Genomic DNA, 17372 nt, shown 5'->3' with positions numbered 1-17372 from the left:
CAGTGACCAAGCATTGCAGGTGTTCGACAGTAGGTTTTGGTAAAGAGATAAATTTTTCTGGAGCTGTAACTTGGTGAGATGATCACTCAAAGCACCCAGGGGCTGCATGAATTTATATGGAATTTTTGGAGAAAGTTTTGAATGAATTTCACCAAATTTGGCAAATCTGGTCCAAACTTGCAGCTGATGTAGTTTGAAATTTTTGAACTGGAGACCAGTGGATCTTCATGGTTCTAGGTTGAGGGTTCAAAGGACTAGGAGGGGAAAGAAGTTTGGTGGCAAAAAACAAAACAGAAAAAGGAGTTCCTTTGTAAATCTCCAAGTGCTATAAGAGAAGACAGAAATTTGTTTGAATAGAATTTGAATGGAAATGATCACATGAGGAGGTTCAACTTGCTGGATTTGATGCAAATCATGATCCAAAGGTGAGGGAAGGGTTAGGAGAGAGGATTTGCACTAATGCCATGGCAAGAAGGAATAGTTGAAAGTGGCAAAGGACTTTCCAAAAGCCATAGTGCAAATTCAAGAAAAGGTTTTCAAAAGTTATTCTCTCAAATGAAAAACATTTTGACTTGAGCCCAAATGAAGAGCAAGAACTCCCCAGGTCAAAGGCAGATCTTGGGTGAATTCAAATAAAATTTTTGCCATAAAGAAAAAAAAAATTGAGAGTGAGAGTTCTCTTGAAGAAACTTTTTAAATCACTCCCTTCAAGTCAAATAAAAATCTTTTTTGAAAAATCCAAATAAAAACTTGGGTGTCACAATTGTGTCCCTAAGAAGGGAGGTATTACCGTCGTTCCTAATGATAAAGATGAGTTGATCCCGCAAGGAATTATTACAGGTTATAGGATGGTAATTGATTTCCGCAAATTAAATAAGGCTACTAAAAAAGATCATTACCCCTTGCCTTTTATCGATCAAATGCTAGAAAGATTATCCAAACATACACATTTTTGCTTTCTAGATGGTTATTCTGGTTTCTCTCAAATACCTGTGTCAGCCAATGATCAATCAAAGACTACTTTTACTTGCCCTTTTGGTACTTTTGCTTATAGACGTATGCCTTTTCATTTATGTAATGCACCTGCTACCTTTCAAAGATGCAAGATGGCTATATTCTCTGACTTTTGTGAAAAGATTTGTGAGGTTTTCATGGACGATTTCTCCGTCTATGGATCCTCTTTTGATGATTGCTTGAGCAACCTTGATCGAGTTTTGCAGAGATGTGAAGAAACTAATCTTGTCCTGAGTTGGGAAAAGTGCCACTTTATGGTTAATGAAGGTATTGTCTTGGGGCATAAAGTTTCTGAAAGAGGTATTGAGGTTGATAAATCCAAGGTTGATGCTATTGAAAAGATGCCTTGTCCCAAGGACATCAAAGGTATAAGAAGTTTCCTTGGTCATGCTGGATTTTATAGGAGGTTCATTAAGGAATTCTCAAAAATTTCGTGGCCTCTGACTAATTTATTACAAAAAGATATACCATTTGTCTTCGATGATGCTTGTTCAAGTAAGAACAACACCCAAGCACCAGTCCACCCACATATCAAATTATCAAAGTACCGAATGCGAATCATATGAACGTGATGAAAACTAGCTTGACGATAATTCCCATGTGTCCTCGGGAGCGCTTTTCTCTATATAAGAGTTTGTCCAGGCTTGTCCTTTGCTACAAAAAGGATTGGGTCACCTTGCTGCATTTTATTTACTTTTGTTACTTGTTGCTCGTTACAAATTATCCTATCACAAAACTATCTGTTACCTATTATTTCAGTGCTTGCAGAGAATACCTTGCTGAAAACCGCTTATCATTTCCTTCTGCTCCTCGTTGGGTTCGACACTCTTACTTATGGAAAGGACTACGATAGATCCCCTATACTTGTGGGTCATCAGCCTACGATGGAATTACTCACGCACGGATTCCCCTCTCCGGAGCCCCGAATGGACTCCAGATCAGCCCTCCCGAGAGTTTAGGGCTTGGCGGCGGCTCCGTATCGTAAAACACGATGAATCCTTCTCTCTGATTTTTTTCTCCCCGAACATGAATATATGGAGTTGGAGTTGAGGTCGGTGGAGCACCAGGGGGCCCACGAGGCAGGGGGCGCGCCCAATTGGTAGGCACGCCCCCACCCTCGTGGACAGGGTGTGGGCCCTCTGGCCTTGATTCTTTCGCCAATATTTTTTATTAATTCCAAAAATATTCTCCGTGAAGTTTCATGTCATTCCGAGAACTTTTATTTCTGCACAAAAATAACACCATGGCAATTCTGTTGAAAACAGCGTCAGTCCGGGTTAGTTCCATTCAAATCATGCAAGTTAGAGTCCAAAACAAGGGCAAAAGTGTTTGGAAAAGTAGATACGATGGAGAGGTATCACCCACGCCCAGATCATGGCAGCCTTTTCCAAAGAGATGGCGGACGCGGATGGCGAGATGCTTGCCGAGTATGGTGCGATGGATGCCATGGAGCCCCTTCCCCAGGAGACCGTCGGGCGCGAGATGGACATGGAGGCGGCGGCGGAGATCGACGAGCACCAGCCGTAGTAGTACTCTTTGTTTTGTTTAATTAAGAGCACCGGTCTTTAATTTGTTAGAGTAATGTTTAGGTCAGCTAGCTCTGTTTAATTGCTGAACTTGCTCGATTAAGAAGTGTGGGCGTGCTGTAGTCTCCTTTGTGTACCCAAATTATGCAATGACGTGGATGAACACTGTAACCATGGAAATTCAAACCAAAACTTTTGACGTTCAAACTCATCACACACGGGTTAAGCTATCTGAATCGTTTGTGATGTCCACATATTGTACACGGTTCTGAATAAGGGACCGTGTCTGATGACACTTTGCGCGCCAGCTTTTTCGCTGAAGCGATTCCAAATTTTCGGCTTCCGCGGAAATATCTGACTCCCCGCCCCCTCCCCCTACCAAAAGCCACATTTCCCCTCTTTCCGCCTTCCTTTCCAAGTTGAAACCTTCACTCCTTGCTTGCAGCGCTGCCTCCTCGTCGGCGATCCTCCTTCACGCTGCTCGGCCTCCTCTATCCAGGTAGGTAATCCACACCCGACCCCCATCCTCCTCCTCCTCCTTCCACATCCCACATGCCCAGACCGCCGGTGCGAGCGCGACACCTTCCACCCAAATCATCGACCCCTCCACCAAATAAGCGCTGGACTAAGCCATGATGCACGCAGTATAGCCAGGACCTCAAGGAGCATTTGGCAGCGTAGAAGAAAATCGCGGCCGCACGCGCGGATGAGGTCGCGATGGCTGCCATTCGTGCCGACCCCCAGATCTTGAAGGAGCACCTTGCCATTTGCTAGCTACGCCGGTTAAGCATGCTCGGTTTACCCGTTGCGTGTGCTGCTCCGGCCTTTCCTTCATAAATTCTAGTGAATTGTGCTATCTAATTTTACCATGCAATCTGTTGCTCTAGTGTATATATATGTTCTATATGTCATGCAGTGTGGTGCTCACTTATTAACTGTTTTGTTAATTATTTGTCGTCTTCAGTTAACTGTTTGGTTCAATTCTGCAAATGTGATGTTCAATTCTGCAGGCTGCAATTTTGTATTGTCTTCCGTGTGAGAAATAAATCGAATTTATCTTTACAAAATTGTGGGTGCACTCTGTTATTGTATACCATGTGAGGAATAAATTGAATTTGGCTGTAGTAAATACACGAGAAACAAATACAATTGGCTGTAGTTAACTGTTTGGTTAACTGTTTGATCTTCTACTAGGAGTTTGTTCTATTGTGCAATGTGGTGCTCAGTTAATGTTTGGTTCATTTGTTGTGGTGTTTAGTTAACTGCTTGGTTCAATTCTGCAATGCAATGTCCAATTGTCGTGGGTAGAATTTTCTATTGTTGTGCATGTGAGGAATAAATCAAATTTGGCTGCACTTAATACATGAGAAACATATACAAGTGCTATATTTCCTAGTTCTTAATCATGCTTGGTTTGGGTAAATGGGTTTTCCGTGTGGCTTGAATTAATCTGATGAATCTGCAATGTGCTTATTTTTCATCAACATATTTTACTGATAGCATGCAAACCCTTACTTAACCTGATGACTAACTACCTTATATGTGTTGCAGGGAAACAATGGGAAGCACTGAGGTTTACAATCGAGGTCAGCAAGTGCATGGTCCATTGTCTAATAGCACATTATTGTGCAATTGCAGGAACCATTCTAATATTTAGGTTTTTAACAATTTGGTCTTGCACATGTAGGTCCTGCTGTGAGAGGTTTTGACCCATTGGTCGACCCTTTTTGCATATGGGGAAATGAGTTGTCCATGAATATCAATCAAATCAAGAAACTCAGAAAGATAGTTAGGATAAAGAAATCAGCGACAAAAAACAACAAGATCTTTGTCTGCACAATGAAGAAGACATCAATTCACTACAAGATGGTACTAACTATTATACCTTGCCTTTTTTATTCCTCTGCCCGATTTTCAATATAGAGAAGATATTTATGCACATCCTTGTTTTCAGTCCTTTCCAAAGCAGTTCACTGATGATTAACTCTCAAAGCACCTCTATGGTCAGGAGGCGAGGAAGGTTTTCATACAACACCCATGGTTCAATATTGAAGTGTTCCTAAAGAGGACGAAGGACGAATGGTCAACCATCCACAGGCACTGGCCTAAAGTTGCAAAGACCTTCAACATGAATGAAGGCTCAATATTCGCCTTCCGCTTCAGCAGTTTTCCAGATGAGATGCATCTGTCTATAACCGTCTATGATGCTAATTTCGAAAGGTTCTACATGTTGCATGTGGAACTTGCTGCTGGTGCAGTTGTGTAATGGGGTAGCTGAGTGCTGAAGCTATATCATGTTGTACTCTGATGTATTTCAATTATGAAATTCTGCTTCCTTAATATCGAAATGAAATATATTGTGTGCTTAATATGAAATGTCAATTAGATTAATAAATGGATTATGAATAATCAGATAATTAGCCTGCTAATGGCGAATCAGCCTGCTAATTGGGTTTTGCTATTGCAAACGGTTGTTGAAATAATACCGTGGGCGATGACCTTAGGCAACGCACACAGTTTCTAGGAATAAACCGTGTTGGATCAATGAACAATCACACACGACTTTCTCTTGAAAACTATTTGTGTTAGGCCACCTTGCGCAAACGTTTACCACATAAAAACTGTGTGTGATGGACAACCTTTGCCACACAGTTTCTTCTATGGTCCATGTGTGATATATTCAATAACGCAAACGATTTAACGGGAAAAGTTGTGTGTGATGTACCTGTGAACGGAAACGTTTTCCTTGGAGCGACTGTGTGGGATGTGCATACGAACGGAAACGTTAAGCGGGGACTGACTGTGTGGGATGTACTTGCGACCGAAAACAATTTCGCCGTATAATTATATTTTTTATCTCTAATGTACGTATTTCCATATTTGAGCGCTCGCCGGTCGCACACGACCTCATTTTGCCGAACGTGTGTGCCAGGAGGGCATATCCCCGACGGTTTCTGGGTCGTGTGGGAAGGACCCCCCAATCGCCCACACTCACTTGGAGACGGTTCCAAATGCCGTCACGGAAAGGGGTTTTAAACCATTTGTTTAGGACCGACGCGCATCAGTGTTAGTCAAGAAAGTTGAATTTTCAGAAATGAAACAGCATGCATATTTGGTATACGCAGTGGTCATGCGTATGACGAAGTTTAGTATAGGGCTAGAGATTTTTAATTAAGTGTCTCACCTCATACACCTTGCAAAGTTAACCTAGCAAGTTGAATAGTCATACCTTGATGATGAACGTGGGTAGCTTCGATTTGTTTCGAAACCCTACAAGCCACATTTTTTTGCATAAACCAATTATAAGTCGTCTAACTTGGTTTTTCAGGTTGCATGTGATGTAGTATAGCCTTCTTCATGTTTATGAGATTATGTAAGATATGTCTATATGTTGTAATCTTTAACGTGGATTGCTTTTCACAGTATGACATGATGGCTGGAGCCAAATGATTGTCACTTTAATGACCTGCATGTCAACATGATGGCTGGATCCATTTGATGTAATACAATTTTATAGATTGGCTACAGAGATAGTGGTGATAAAATAGAGATTACATACAGTGTGACAAGGTTGCAAAAGAGGACCCCGATGCAGGAGGCCGTACACGAAGACAGAGAAGAAAAGCTGAAGAAACTGCTACAGCGACAATGATTTTTGAAATTGCAGCAATGGTAGCATTTTCAGGTTGCCACAACAAGCAGATTCTTACAGAAATCTATTTTTGATAGAACTGCTACCACGTCATTGTTTTCCTGATGCCACAACAACACTATTTGCTGAAAGTCTGCGGAGACAAAGAGAACTTTTCGGATGGAAGGGCTATAGCATGTCATGATATTATGAATTGCCTGAGATGTCTATCCCTTATTTTTGCACCCTTTTGATTACGCGTTAGTCTTTTTTATTAGGGTGCTCTCTCACTATAAAATATCAAGCAAGTGTAGCACTATTTACAACACATAGCTTTTCTGGATACGACATGTAGACATGAGTACGAATGATCAGTGTGGTGTAAGGCGGGTGAAGGTTGGACCTTATAGAAAGATCACTTGGTTGTCTTGACGTTTGGGCATTACAGTACCTGAACTCTGAACACGCTCATCGAAAGAGGAACAAGAGTCACATAGAGATGTGATTGGCAAGTTGGCTTACCGATTGAAGTCCCCGTCAATGGTGACAAGGGCATCCGGCGGCTTTCGCTCGATCCCCAGCTGGGCTTGGCGACGGCGGGATCCTGACAAGGTCTTAGGCGCAAAGAAAGGAGTCGGGCATGGGGCAGGAAGGCTTGGGGCCGCGAGGCGCCATATTCGTCTAGATCCAGTGTCGCGGGAGCGACTGGTTGAGGTGGCGGCAAAGCCGCATGGAGGCCCGAGTTCTCACGGGGAATGACTGCGTCCGGGATTAGAGAGAGGAAAGGAAGCATGGGAAGAAGAGCGGACAGTGGACAAGTGGGTCCTAGTTGCCAGCCGACGGCTGAGTGCTCTGATGCGGTGGTAGGGAGGACTGGTGGTTGGTGGAAACATGAATGAGGTGAGCTAAGGGAGCTCGGGAGGCAGGGGAGCTCAGAGGAACGCACGAGCTCGGGCGCCTATGGTGGCTAGATGTGTCCAGGAATAGGTGGGAGGCTGGGCTGATCTAGGCCACTGGATCTCAGATCTGATGGCCTAGATCGGCTTGGGGCTAGGGTTTTGGTTCATGGAGGGATGAAGAGGCCAGAGAGGGTGGCTGCAAAATGGAGAGGGGGGGAATATAAAAGAGTGGGAGGTTGAGGGTCTATATATAGGAGAGGTGGGATGCTCTCATCCATTGGATGGCAATTCGAAGGCTCAAATTTGAGAGGAAGGGAGGTGGACTCTAGGTTGTGCACCAGTTGTCTTCGTCCCACCAATAATTTTAATTCGCAAATGTTTATTATTTTATCCGGCTAATACACCTCGCATATTTCAATGTTCGGGTAGCAAATGGACTCTGTTTCGGATGAAATTTGAAACGTAGCCTCACTAGACAATTCCGAGACCACACAAGTCATCCCAACTATATACAAGTCCTTTTGGCACATACTTAGAAAATATCACCATTCATTAAATATAATGGAGGGTTTGCGTTATCATGATAGCTACGCTTGTGCAAACATCGTGACATAATTTGGGTACCTCCCAAATATCTCAACGAGGTCATGTCGATGGTCCAGGGTTGAGTTTAGATCCAGAACAATGCACGGAATAAGTGGGTTTATTTATTCACCATTTAACAAAATGGTGACATAAAACATACAAGTTAATTATTTAACTAATGAAATCAATTTTTAATTAGGGGAGAACTCTAGGATGTTACAATGTGGTGAAGTCATTAAACAGCAAATGTGTTGGTTTGGAGAGATATGTAATAATTGAGGTAACCCCGTGCTATGGTAAGGGCCTTGGTTGGATAATAAACTCACATAGCAGGTTGCTGACCGCATGAAGTTATTTGGACACATTTCCCACATCTAATCCTTTAGAGCACATCATATGGTGCCTTGCTACTTGTAAAGTACGTCGGGATTTTCCCCTAAGAGGAGGGGAGAAGCAGTACAATTGTGATAATTATTTCCCTCGGTGAGAACCGAAGTTATTGAACCAACTGGAGAACCAAGGAAACTCTCTTCTTCAGCACCTACACACACAAAAGCAAATACTTGCACCCAACGTGGGCAAGAGGGTTGTCAATCCCCTTGAACTCGTTATTTGCAATGATTAATTCTGATAGTGATAGATAGATAAAAAAGTAAAGTAAAATAAAAAAGTATAAAATTACATCAAAGTATTTTTTGGTTTTAATAATATGATAAAAGTATACCCGGGGCCATAGTTTTCACTAGAGGCTTCTCTCTCGAACACATATCATACGGTGGGTAAACAAATTACTGTTGGGCAATTGATAAAAAAACACATAGTTATGACGCTATTCATGGAAATGATCATGTATATAGGCATCACGTTCGTGACAAGTAGACCGACTTCTGCCTGCATCTACTACTATTACTCCACCAATCGACCGCTATCCAGCATGCATCTATGATATTAAGTTCATGACAAATAGAGTAATGCTTTAAGCAAGTTGACATGATGTAGACAAAGTAAACCTAATAAATATTAATAAACCCCGTTGTTTACCCCTTAATGCCAAAAATACAATACGTTCCTCGCTACCCCTTCTGTCACGAGGTGAGGACACCGCAAGATTGAACCCATCACAAAGCACCTCTCCCACTGAAGATAAATCAATCTAGCTGGCCAAACCAAACAGATAGATCAGAAAGAAATACAAAGCTATAACAATAATCCATAATAAACTTCAAAAAAGACTCAATTAATTTCAAAGAGTAATCTGAACACACACCCACAATTTATTGGATCCCAAAAAACACACACCGCAAAAGAAGATTACACCGGATAGAACTCCAAGAAGATCGAGGAGAACATGGTATTGAATATCAAAGAGAGAGAAGAAGCCATCTAGCTACTAGATATGGACCCGTAGGTCTATGGTAAACTACTCATGCATCATTAGAAGGTAGCAAGGATGATGTAGAAGCCCTCCGTGACCGCTTCCCCCTCCGACCACTACTGCAGGATGCTGCTAACGCGACACTACGATCAGAGACCCTTCGACGAAACTGTGTGTGATGCAATAATCGCAAACGGTTGTGTAAAAAACCCATCAAAAAAGGTGCAAAACATTTGTGATGACGGATGCATCAAACACGGTTCAAATTTAGTTGCATGTGCGATTCAGGGCATACGGTTCAGTTCAATTAACCGTTTTTGATGAGGAGGAACAAAAGAAATGGGCAGCCAGATGAAGGTGTGTGCGATGTACAGCATACGGTTCACTCGGATGAACTGTTTGTGATTAGGAAACACAAAAGAAATGGTCAGCCAGATGAAGGTGTGTGCGATGTACAGCATACAGTTCACTCAGATGAACTGTTTGTGATTAGGCAACACAAAAGAAACGGTCAGCCAGATCAAGGTGTGTGCGATGTACGACATGCGGTTCACCCGGATGAACTGTTTGTGTTGAGACAAGAGAACAGAAACGATTCAATATAACAAATACCATAAATATTGCAAGGTTCAAATTCAAAGATTACAACGCCCAAATTCAAACATTGCAAACCGCGTCATTTCTGAAAAGGGATCAGCCGCTGACAAGTCATGTATGGGTTTGACACAATGATTTCCAATTGCTTTGCCATATGCTCTTCCAATACGAAGTTTGGAATTTTTGGAGGCACTTCCATTCCACAGTACCAGCCGATTATGATAATCATACCATTTATCTTTCCTAATTAAATGCGTGTTCAACCTCAGTACCTTCAGCACCTTTGCTCTGGCAAGAAAGAACCTGGCGAGTGTAATCTCCGGTGGGTCCCTCGGTAGGAGTTCAAAGTAATATTTGAGAGATGCAGATCCAGGCATTCGATGTGATTGTTGTTATAAACATCTTCCACCGGGCCTAATATGCACTGCAAAAGAAGAGAACGTGTTAGTGCCTACATGCAGTTTTGAACACTGCTACATGCCCATTTGGTTTGCAGGATTTGTAAAATGCACCAACGTGCCATCTTCGATCTGGCATGATTAACATGGGCATTTGATTACAATCTAGAAACATGTAGCCTTCTTGACAAGAGGTTGGATTGGATGAAAAATTCCCTGAGAAAACTAGTACAGATGAATCCAAGGGAGAAATGCTTATGGACGATTGTAACCATATGAATGAAGCAACCAATATGGGGTGGGGTGTATGTCCTAAAATCCTCCAAAATTCCTTCAGAAATCGTAGTACATTGTCATTGTAAACTTGGGAAAAGGTGCAAAAAAATTGAAATCCCTTATGGTTAACATTTAACAGGAAAGGAACATCACCTCGACATACAGCTTTCTTCAGGCACGGGAAGCATCTCAGGCAACTGAAAACTTGGTCCAGGTTGGGGACAACATATTCTAGTGCCAAGACCTTCACTGTGCCTAGAGTCTGGGTGAAGCTTCGCTGGATGACAAACGAACATACATCTTCAAAACTAGAAATAACGTTGATATCAAGAAGGAGAGGTATATAAGGCGACTGATGTACCTAAAAGTTTTAGTATTTGACAGACGAGTAGCCCACCACTTTCAATTTCGGCGCAGAAATGACATTGATTCTTGTTGGACCTTGTTGATCAACTACAAGTAATCTCTCAAGTGAAGGTGTGTCCTGGATGACCATATTGTGGTCCACCTTTTGTGATCTCTCGTTGCAGCACCAGCAACACACATAAATAGTGCAGAGAGTCCTGGAGGTGATGTGCAAGGTACTCGACCAATTCATCGCCTAAAGATGAAGCAACTCGAGTGCAGTACAGCCGCGGAGCCCGCGCTCCATGTCATCCTTTGGGATGCGGACGGGGACGAGCTCGAGGTGCTTCAGTCGTGGTAGAAAAAGAGTGAGCGCGTCATTAAGGGGGGATGGCAGTTCATGAACTTGGCGAGGCGCAGCGTGGGCACGAAGCGGAGCGCGGACGTTGGCAGCAAGCTCATATGCCCATCATTATAACTTAGCTTCTCGAGCCGATCTATGGCACGGGATCGGAACCACTCGTCAAGCTTGGCTCGCTCCTTGCCATTGGAACGGAACTTGCCCGCGATAAGGCCTTTGATTGGACATGGTGACTGCCGAGGATCTAGGAGAACGCATCCAAGCTTTGGCGATAGCCATGGCAGAGCTTGTGGGCATGGAGGAGGTCGACAGGGGTGCAGAGCCATAGGGTGTGCCACTGTCGGGAAACAGCGGCTGTCCTCGCCCGATTTTGGATTGGGAGGAGGGATATGATGACTATCAAGATATCATCGGGGAGGTTGTTGATGAAGTCTAGGCCTGTTGGAGTCGCTTGCGGTTCTTTCTCGACCCGCTTCCGCTTGTTGGCAGCCCCGTTCTCCACCTCGTCGGCGGGGACAGAAACCTCTGTCTCCATATTCACGCCGTGCTCCGGTGCTTCAGCAGCCCCGATGTCACCAGTCCCTCCGATGGGGCGGTTTGGCGGCATCCTCGTACACTGACGGCTTTGAGGACTCAGAGCGGCGTCGAGGATGCGGGCGGAGAGAGAGGCATTGTGTGTGTGGCGAGGCTGGGGGGGTGCGGCCGCCTGGCAGTGCCATTAATATAGACTAGTGGGAGCGAGGCGGGCGGCGGTCCAAGGCAGTCTCGCTTTCCGGTGAGAACAACTGCTTAATCTCAAGTATGAATGAAATCTATGCTTAATTACTGAATTTTAGTTGCAAAAAATAGATAGTGATATTGATTTTTAGCTGCATATTTTGACAAATCGCAGTGTCTCTTGGCTTAGCGCCGAAGTCTGGCTTTAATTTGCATACCGTAATATGAACCGTTTGCGTTGAGGAGATGCACAGATCCTGCTTTGAACAGCTTGTACGCTTCCCGGTGAGCCTGTGCACCGGACTGCGCTCGCACGCCTCCTGTTCAGTCAAGCAGCTGTCCACACGACACTTCCTATAGCCATTAAAACCAAGACACGTGGTGTCACCTGAATGGTTAACCGAACGCACACAGTTTGAATTATACAAACGTTTGAGATATTAAAGTGGCCGCTATTTTTCTCAAAATGCCTTTGTTGGCTGTCATTATTCGAGTGCGCCTTCTCTCAAAATGGACACGAAAAATACCACAGCATGTCGGGTGCCCTTCCATGATACCATGCCAATTTTCATGAATTTCAGACGAGTTTTAGATTTACTAGAATTTTAAAACAAAGTATCTCAATGTTTTGCCGGCAATCAACGGTGCCCCGGTGTTTGAAATTCATTCCCATTTCTTGCATGGGACCTAAGCATGCACCCAAGGACACAGATTTGATTTTTCAACCAATTTATATGCATTGGAGCATGCACATGTAGTTCAAATTTGAATTATGCACATAAATGCATTGAAAACTCAGTTAATGCATAAAAATGACCAAACGGACCCTGAAAAATCACAAAAATTCACACAACACTCCTGTTGTTCTATGTTGACACGAGAAATTTTTTTGAAAGCAATAAGAGGTAATGGATAACGTTTCGTCCCCAAAGGTGGGACGTTCCCTACCGAAAACCATCATGCTTGTTGTGAGAAGCTCTGGTTTGTGAGAAGAATATACCCAAACCTGCCCCAAATGGGACAAAATTTGTACCACGGCATGTTGATGCCGCTCCATGATAGCATGCCAAGTTTCATGAATTTCAGATGAGTTTTGGATTTACTAGAATTTAAAAACCAGGCATCTCAATGTTTTGCCGGCAATCAACGATGCCGTGGTGTTTCAAACTCATTCACATTTCTTGCATGGGACCTAAGCATGCACCCAAGGACACAGATTTGATTTTTCCACCAATTTATATGCACTGGAGCATGTGCATGTAGTTCAAATTTGAATTATGCACATAAATGCATTGAAAACTCAGATAATGCATAAAAATGTCCAAACGAACCCCGAAAAATCACAAAAATTCACACAACACTCTTCTTGTTCTATGTTGACACGAGATTTTTTTTTGAAAGCAATAAGAGGCAATGGATATCGTCTCGTCCCCAAAGGTGGGACGTCCCCTACCGAAAACCATCATGCTTGTTGTGAGAAGCTCCGGTTTGTGAGAAGCATATACCCAAACCTGCCCCAAATGGGACTAAAATTTTACCACGGCATGTTGATGCCGCTCCATGATAGCATGCCAAGTTTCATGAATTTCAGACGAGTTTTGGATTTACTAGAATTTAAAAACCAGGCATCTCAATGTTTTGCCGGCAATCAACGGTGCCCTGGTGTTTGAAATTCATTCCCATTTCTTGCATGGGACCTAAGCATGCACCCAAGGACACATATTTGACTTTTCAACCAATTTATATGCACTAGAGCATGCACATGTAGTTCAAATTTGAATTATGCACATAAATGCATTGAAAACTCAGATAATGCATAAAAATGTCCAAACGAACCCTGAAAAATCACAAAAATTCACAGAACACTCCTGTTGTTCTATGTTTACACGAGAAAAAAATTGAAAGCAATAAGAGGCAATGGATAACGTTTCGTCCCCAAAGGTGGGACGTTCCCTACCGAAAACCATCATGCTAGTTGTGAGAAGCTCCGGTTTGTGAGAAGCATATATCCAAACCTGCCCCAAATGGGACAAAAAATTTACCATGGCATGTTGATGCCGCTCCATGATAGCATGCCAAGTTTCATGAATTTCAGACGAGTTTTGGATTTACTAGAATTTAAAAACCAGGCATCTCAATGTTTTGCCGGCAATCAACGGTGCCCTGGTGTTTGAAATTCATTCCCATTTCTTGCATGGGACCTAAGCATGCACCCAAGGACACATATTTGATTTTTCAACCAATTTATATGCACTGGAGCATGCGCATGTAGTTCAAATTTGAATTATGCACATAAATGCATTGAAAAGTCAGATAATGCATAAAAATGTCCAAACGAACCCCGAAAAATCACAAAAATTCACACAACACTCCTGTTGTTCTATGTTGACACGAAAAAAATTTTGAAAGCAATAAGAGGCAATGGATATCGTTTCGTCCCCAAAGGTAGGACGTTCCCTACTGAAAACCATCATTCTTGTTGTGAGAAGCTCCGGTTTGTGAGAAGCATATACCCAAACCTGCCCCAAATGGGACAAATTTTTTTACCACGGCATGTTGATGCCGCCCCATGATAGCATGCCAAGTTTCATGAATTTCAAACGAGTTTTGGATTTACTAGAATTTAAAAACCAGGCATCTCAATGTTTTGCCGGTAATCAACGGTGCCCTGGTGTTTGAAATTCATTCCCATTTCTTGCATGGGACCTAAGCATGCACCCAAGGACACATTTGATTTTTCAACCAATTTATATGCACTGGAGCATGCTCATGTAGTTCAAATTTGAATTATGCACATAAATGCATTGAAAACTAAGTTAATGCATAAAAATGTCCAAACGAACCCTGAAAAATCACAAAAATTCACACAACACTCCTGTTGTTCTATGTTGATCCGAGAAATTTTTTTGAAAGCAATAAGAGGCAATGGATATCGTTTCGTCCCAAAGGTGGGGCGTTCCCTACCGAAAACTATCATGCTTGTTGTGAGAAGCTCCGGTTTGTGAGAAGCATTTACCCAAACCTGCCCCAAATGGGACAAAAAGTTTACCACGGCATGTTGATACCGCTCCATGATAGCATGCCAAGTTTCATGAATTTCAGACGAGTTTTGGATTTACTAGAATTAAAAAACCAGGCATCTCAATGTTTTGCCGGCAATCAACGCTGCCCTGGTGTTTGAAATTCATTCCCATTTCTTGCATGGGACCTAAGCATGCACCCAAGGACACATATTTGATTTTTTCCACCAACTTATATGCACTGGAGCATGCGCATGTAGTTCAAATTTGAATTATGCACATAAATGCATTGAAAACTTAGTTAATGCATAAAAATGTCCAAACGAACCCTACATAATTCCAATTCTTTTATGATCACTGCAGATAAAAGGTCTAGCAATTCAAACACCGTCCATGGCCGCTGTGACCCCATTATGTAATTCAAATCAAGACGAAAAATCAAGTAGATCCCACACAGTTTATTATAACCAACCGTGTGAGATGCAGCACAAAATATCTTCAGACCGTGTCGGAACAAGGGACCATGTCTGATGACACTTTGCGCGCCAGTTTTTTGGTTGAAGCGATTCCAAATTTTCGGCTTCCGTGGAAATATCTACCTCCCCGCCCCTCCCCCTTACCAAAAGCCACATTTCCCCTATTTCTGCCTTCCTTTCCAAGTTGAAACCTTCACTCCTTGCTTGCAGCACCGCCGCCTCCTCGCCAGCGACCCTCCTTCACGCTACTCGGCCTCGCCTATCCAGACAGGTAATCCACACCCGACCCCCATCCTCCTCCTCCTTCCACATCCCACATGCCCCGACCGCCAGCGGGAGCGCGACACCTTCCACCCAAATCACCGACCCCTCCACCAAATAAGCGCCAGCCTAAGCCATGGTGCACGCAGTATAGCTAGGACCTCAAGGAGCATTTGGCAGCGGAGAAGCAAATCGCGGCCGCACGTGTGGATGAGGTCGCGATGGCTGCCATTCGTGTCGACCCCAGATCTTGGAGGAGCACATCGCCGTCGAGGCCATCGTTGACGCCTCACGCACCGACACCGCGACGCGGTTGGCTGCTTTAAATGACAGTTCGTGGCATTTTCTCGAGGCCACCGTCGGTGCCTTCGACGAAGACTACGAGGTGTTTTCTCAGCGTGCACGTGCTTACCTCATCTCGAGAGCCAGCAGGTTGGTGCTCGGAGCGGCTCAGGCAACTCACCACTACAACGAGGGCACCCATGATGCGGAGGCCTCGCCCTCTTCCGTGTCCAAGGAGCCAATCGTCATCGATATCTCCGACAATGAGGAGTAGTGATACGTCTCCAACGTATCTATAATTTTTGATTGTTCCATGCTATTATATTATCCATCTAGGATGTTTTATACGCATTTATATGCTATTTTATATGATTTCTGGGACTAACCTATTAACCTAGAGCCCAGTGCCAGTTTCTGATTTTCCTTGTTTTTGAGTATCGCAGAAAAGGAAAACCAAACGGAGTCCAATTGACCTGAAAATTGACGGAGATTGTTTTTGGACCAGAAGAAGCCCATAGAGTACCGGAGATGGGCCAGGAGAGTCCCGAGGCACCCACGAGGGTGGAGGGCGTGCCCTACCCCCCTGGGCGCGCCCCTCTACCTCGTGGCCGCCTTGGAGACCCCCATGACTTGTTCCCGATGCCAAAACCTCTTATATATATACAAAACCCCCCAGAACATAACCTAGATCGGGTGTTCCACCACCGCAAGCCTCCGTGGCCACAAAAAACCAATCGGGACCCTGTTCCGGCACCTTGCCGGAGGGGGGATCCCTCACCGGTGTCCATCTTCATCATCCAGGTGCTCTCCATGACGAGGAGGGAGTAGTTCACCCTCGGGGCTGAGGGTATGTACCAGTAGCTATGTGTTTGGTCTCTCTCTCTCTCTCTCTCTCTCTCTCTCTCCTGTTCTTGATTTGGCACGATCTTGATGTATCGCGAGCTTTGCTATTATAGTTGGATCTTATGATGTTTCTCCCCCTCTACTCTCTTGAAATGGATTGAGTTTTCCCTTTGAAGTTATCTTATCGGATTGAGTCTTTAAGGATTTGAGAGCACTTGATGTATGTCTTGCATGTGCTTATCTGTGGTGACAATGGGATATTCTCGTGATCTACTTGATGTATGTTTTGGTGATCAACTTGCGGGTTCAGTGACCTTGTGAACTTATGCATAGGGGTTGGCACACGTTTTCGTCTTGACTCCCCAGTAGAAACTTTGGGGCACTCTTTGAAGTTCTATGTGTTGGTTGAATAGATGAATTTGAGATTGTGTGATGCATATCGTATAATCATACCCACAGATACTTGAGGTGACATTGGAGTATCTAGGTGACATTAGGGTTTTGGTTGATTTGTGTCTTAAGGTGTTATTCTAGTATGAACTCTATGATAGATCGAACGGAAAGAATAGCTTCGTGTTATTTTACTATGGACTCTTGAATAGATCGATCAGAAAGGATAACTTTGAGGTGGTTTCGTACCCTACAATAATATCTTCGTTTGTTCTCCGCTATTAGTGACTTTGGAGTGACTCTTTGTTGCATGCTGAGGGATAGTTATATGATCCAATTATGTTATTATTGTTGAGAGAACTTGCACTAGTGAAAG

The sequence above is a fragment of the Aegilops tauschii genome, chromosome 7, assembly GCF_002575655.3.
Source record: "Aegilops tauschii subsp. strangulata cultivar AL8/78 chromosome 7, Aet v6.0, whole genome shotgun sequence".
NCBI classification, from domain to species: domain Eukaryota; kingdom Viridiplantae; phylum Streptophyta; class Magnoliopsida; order Poales; family Poaceae; genus Aegilops; species Aegilops tauschii.
This window is presented reverse-complemented; position numbering follows the sequence as displayed.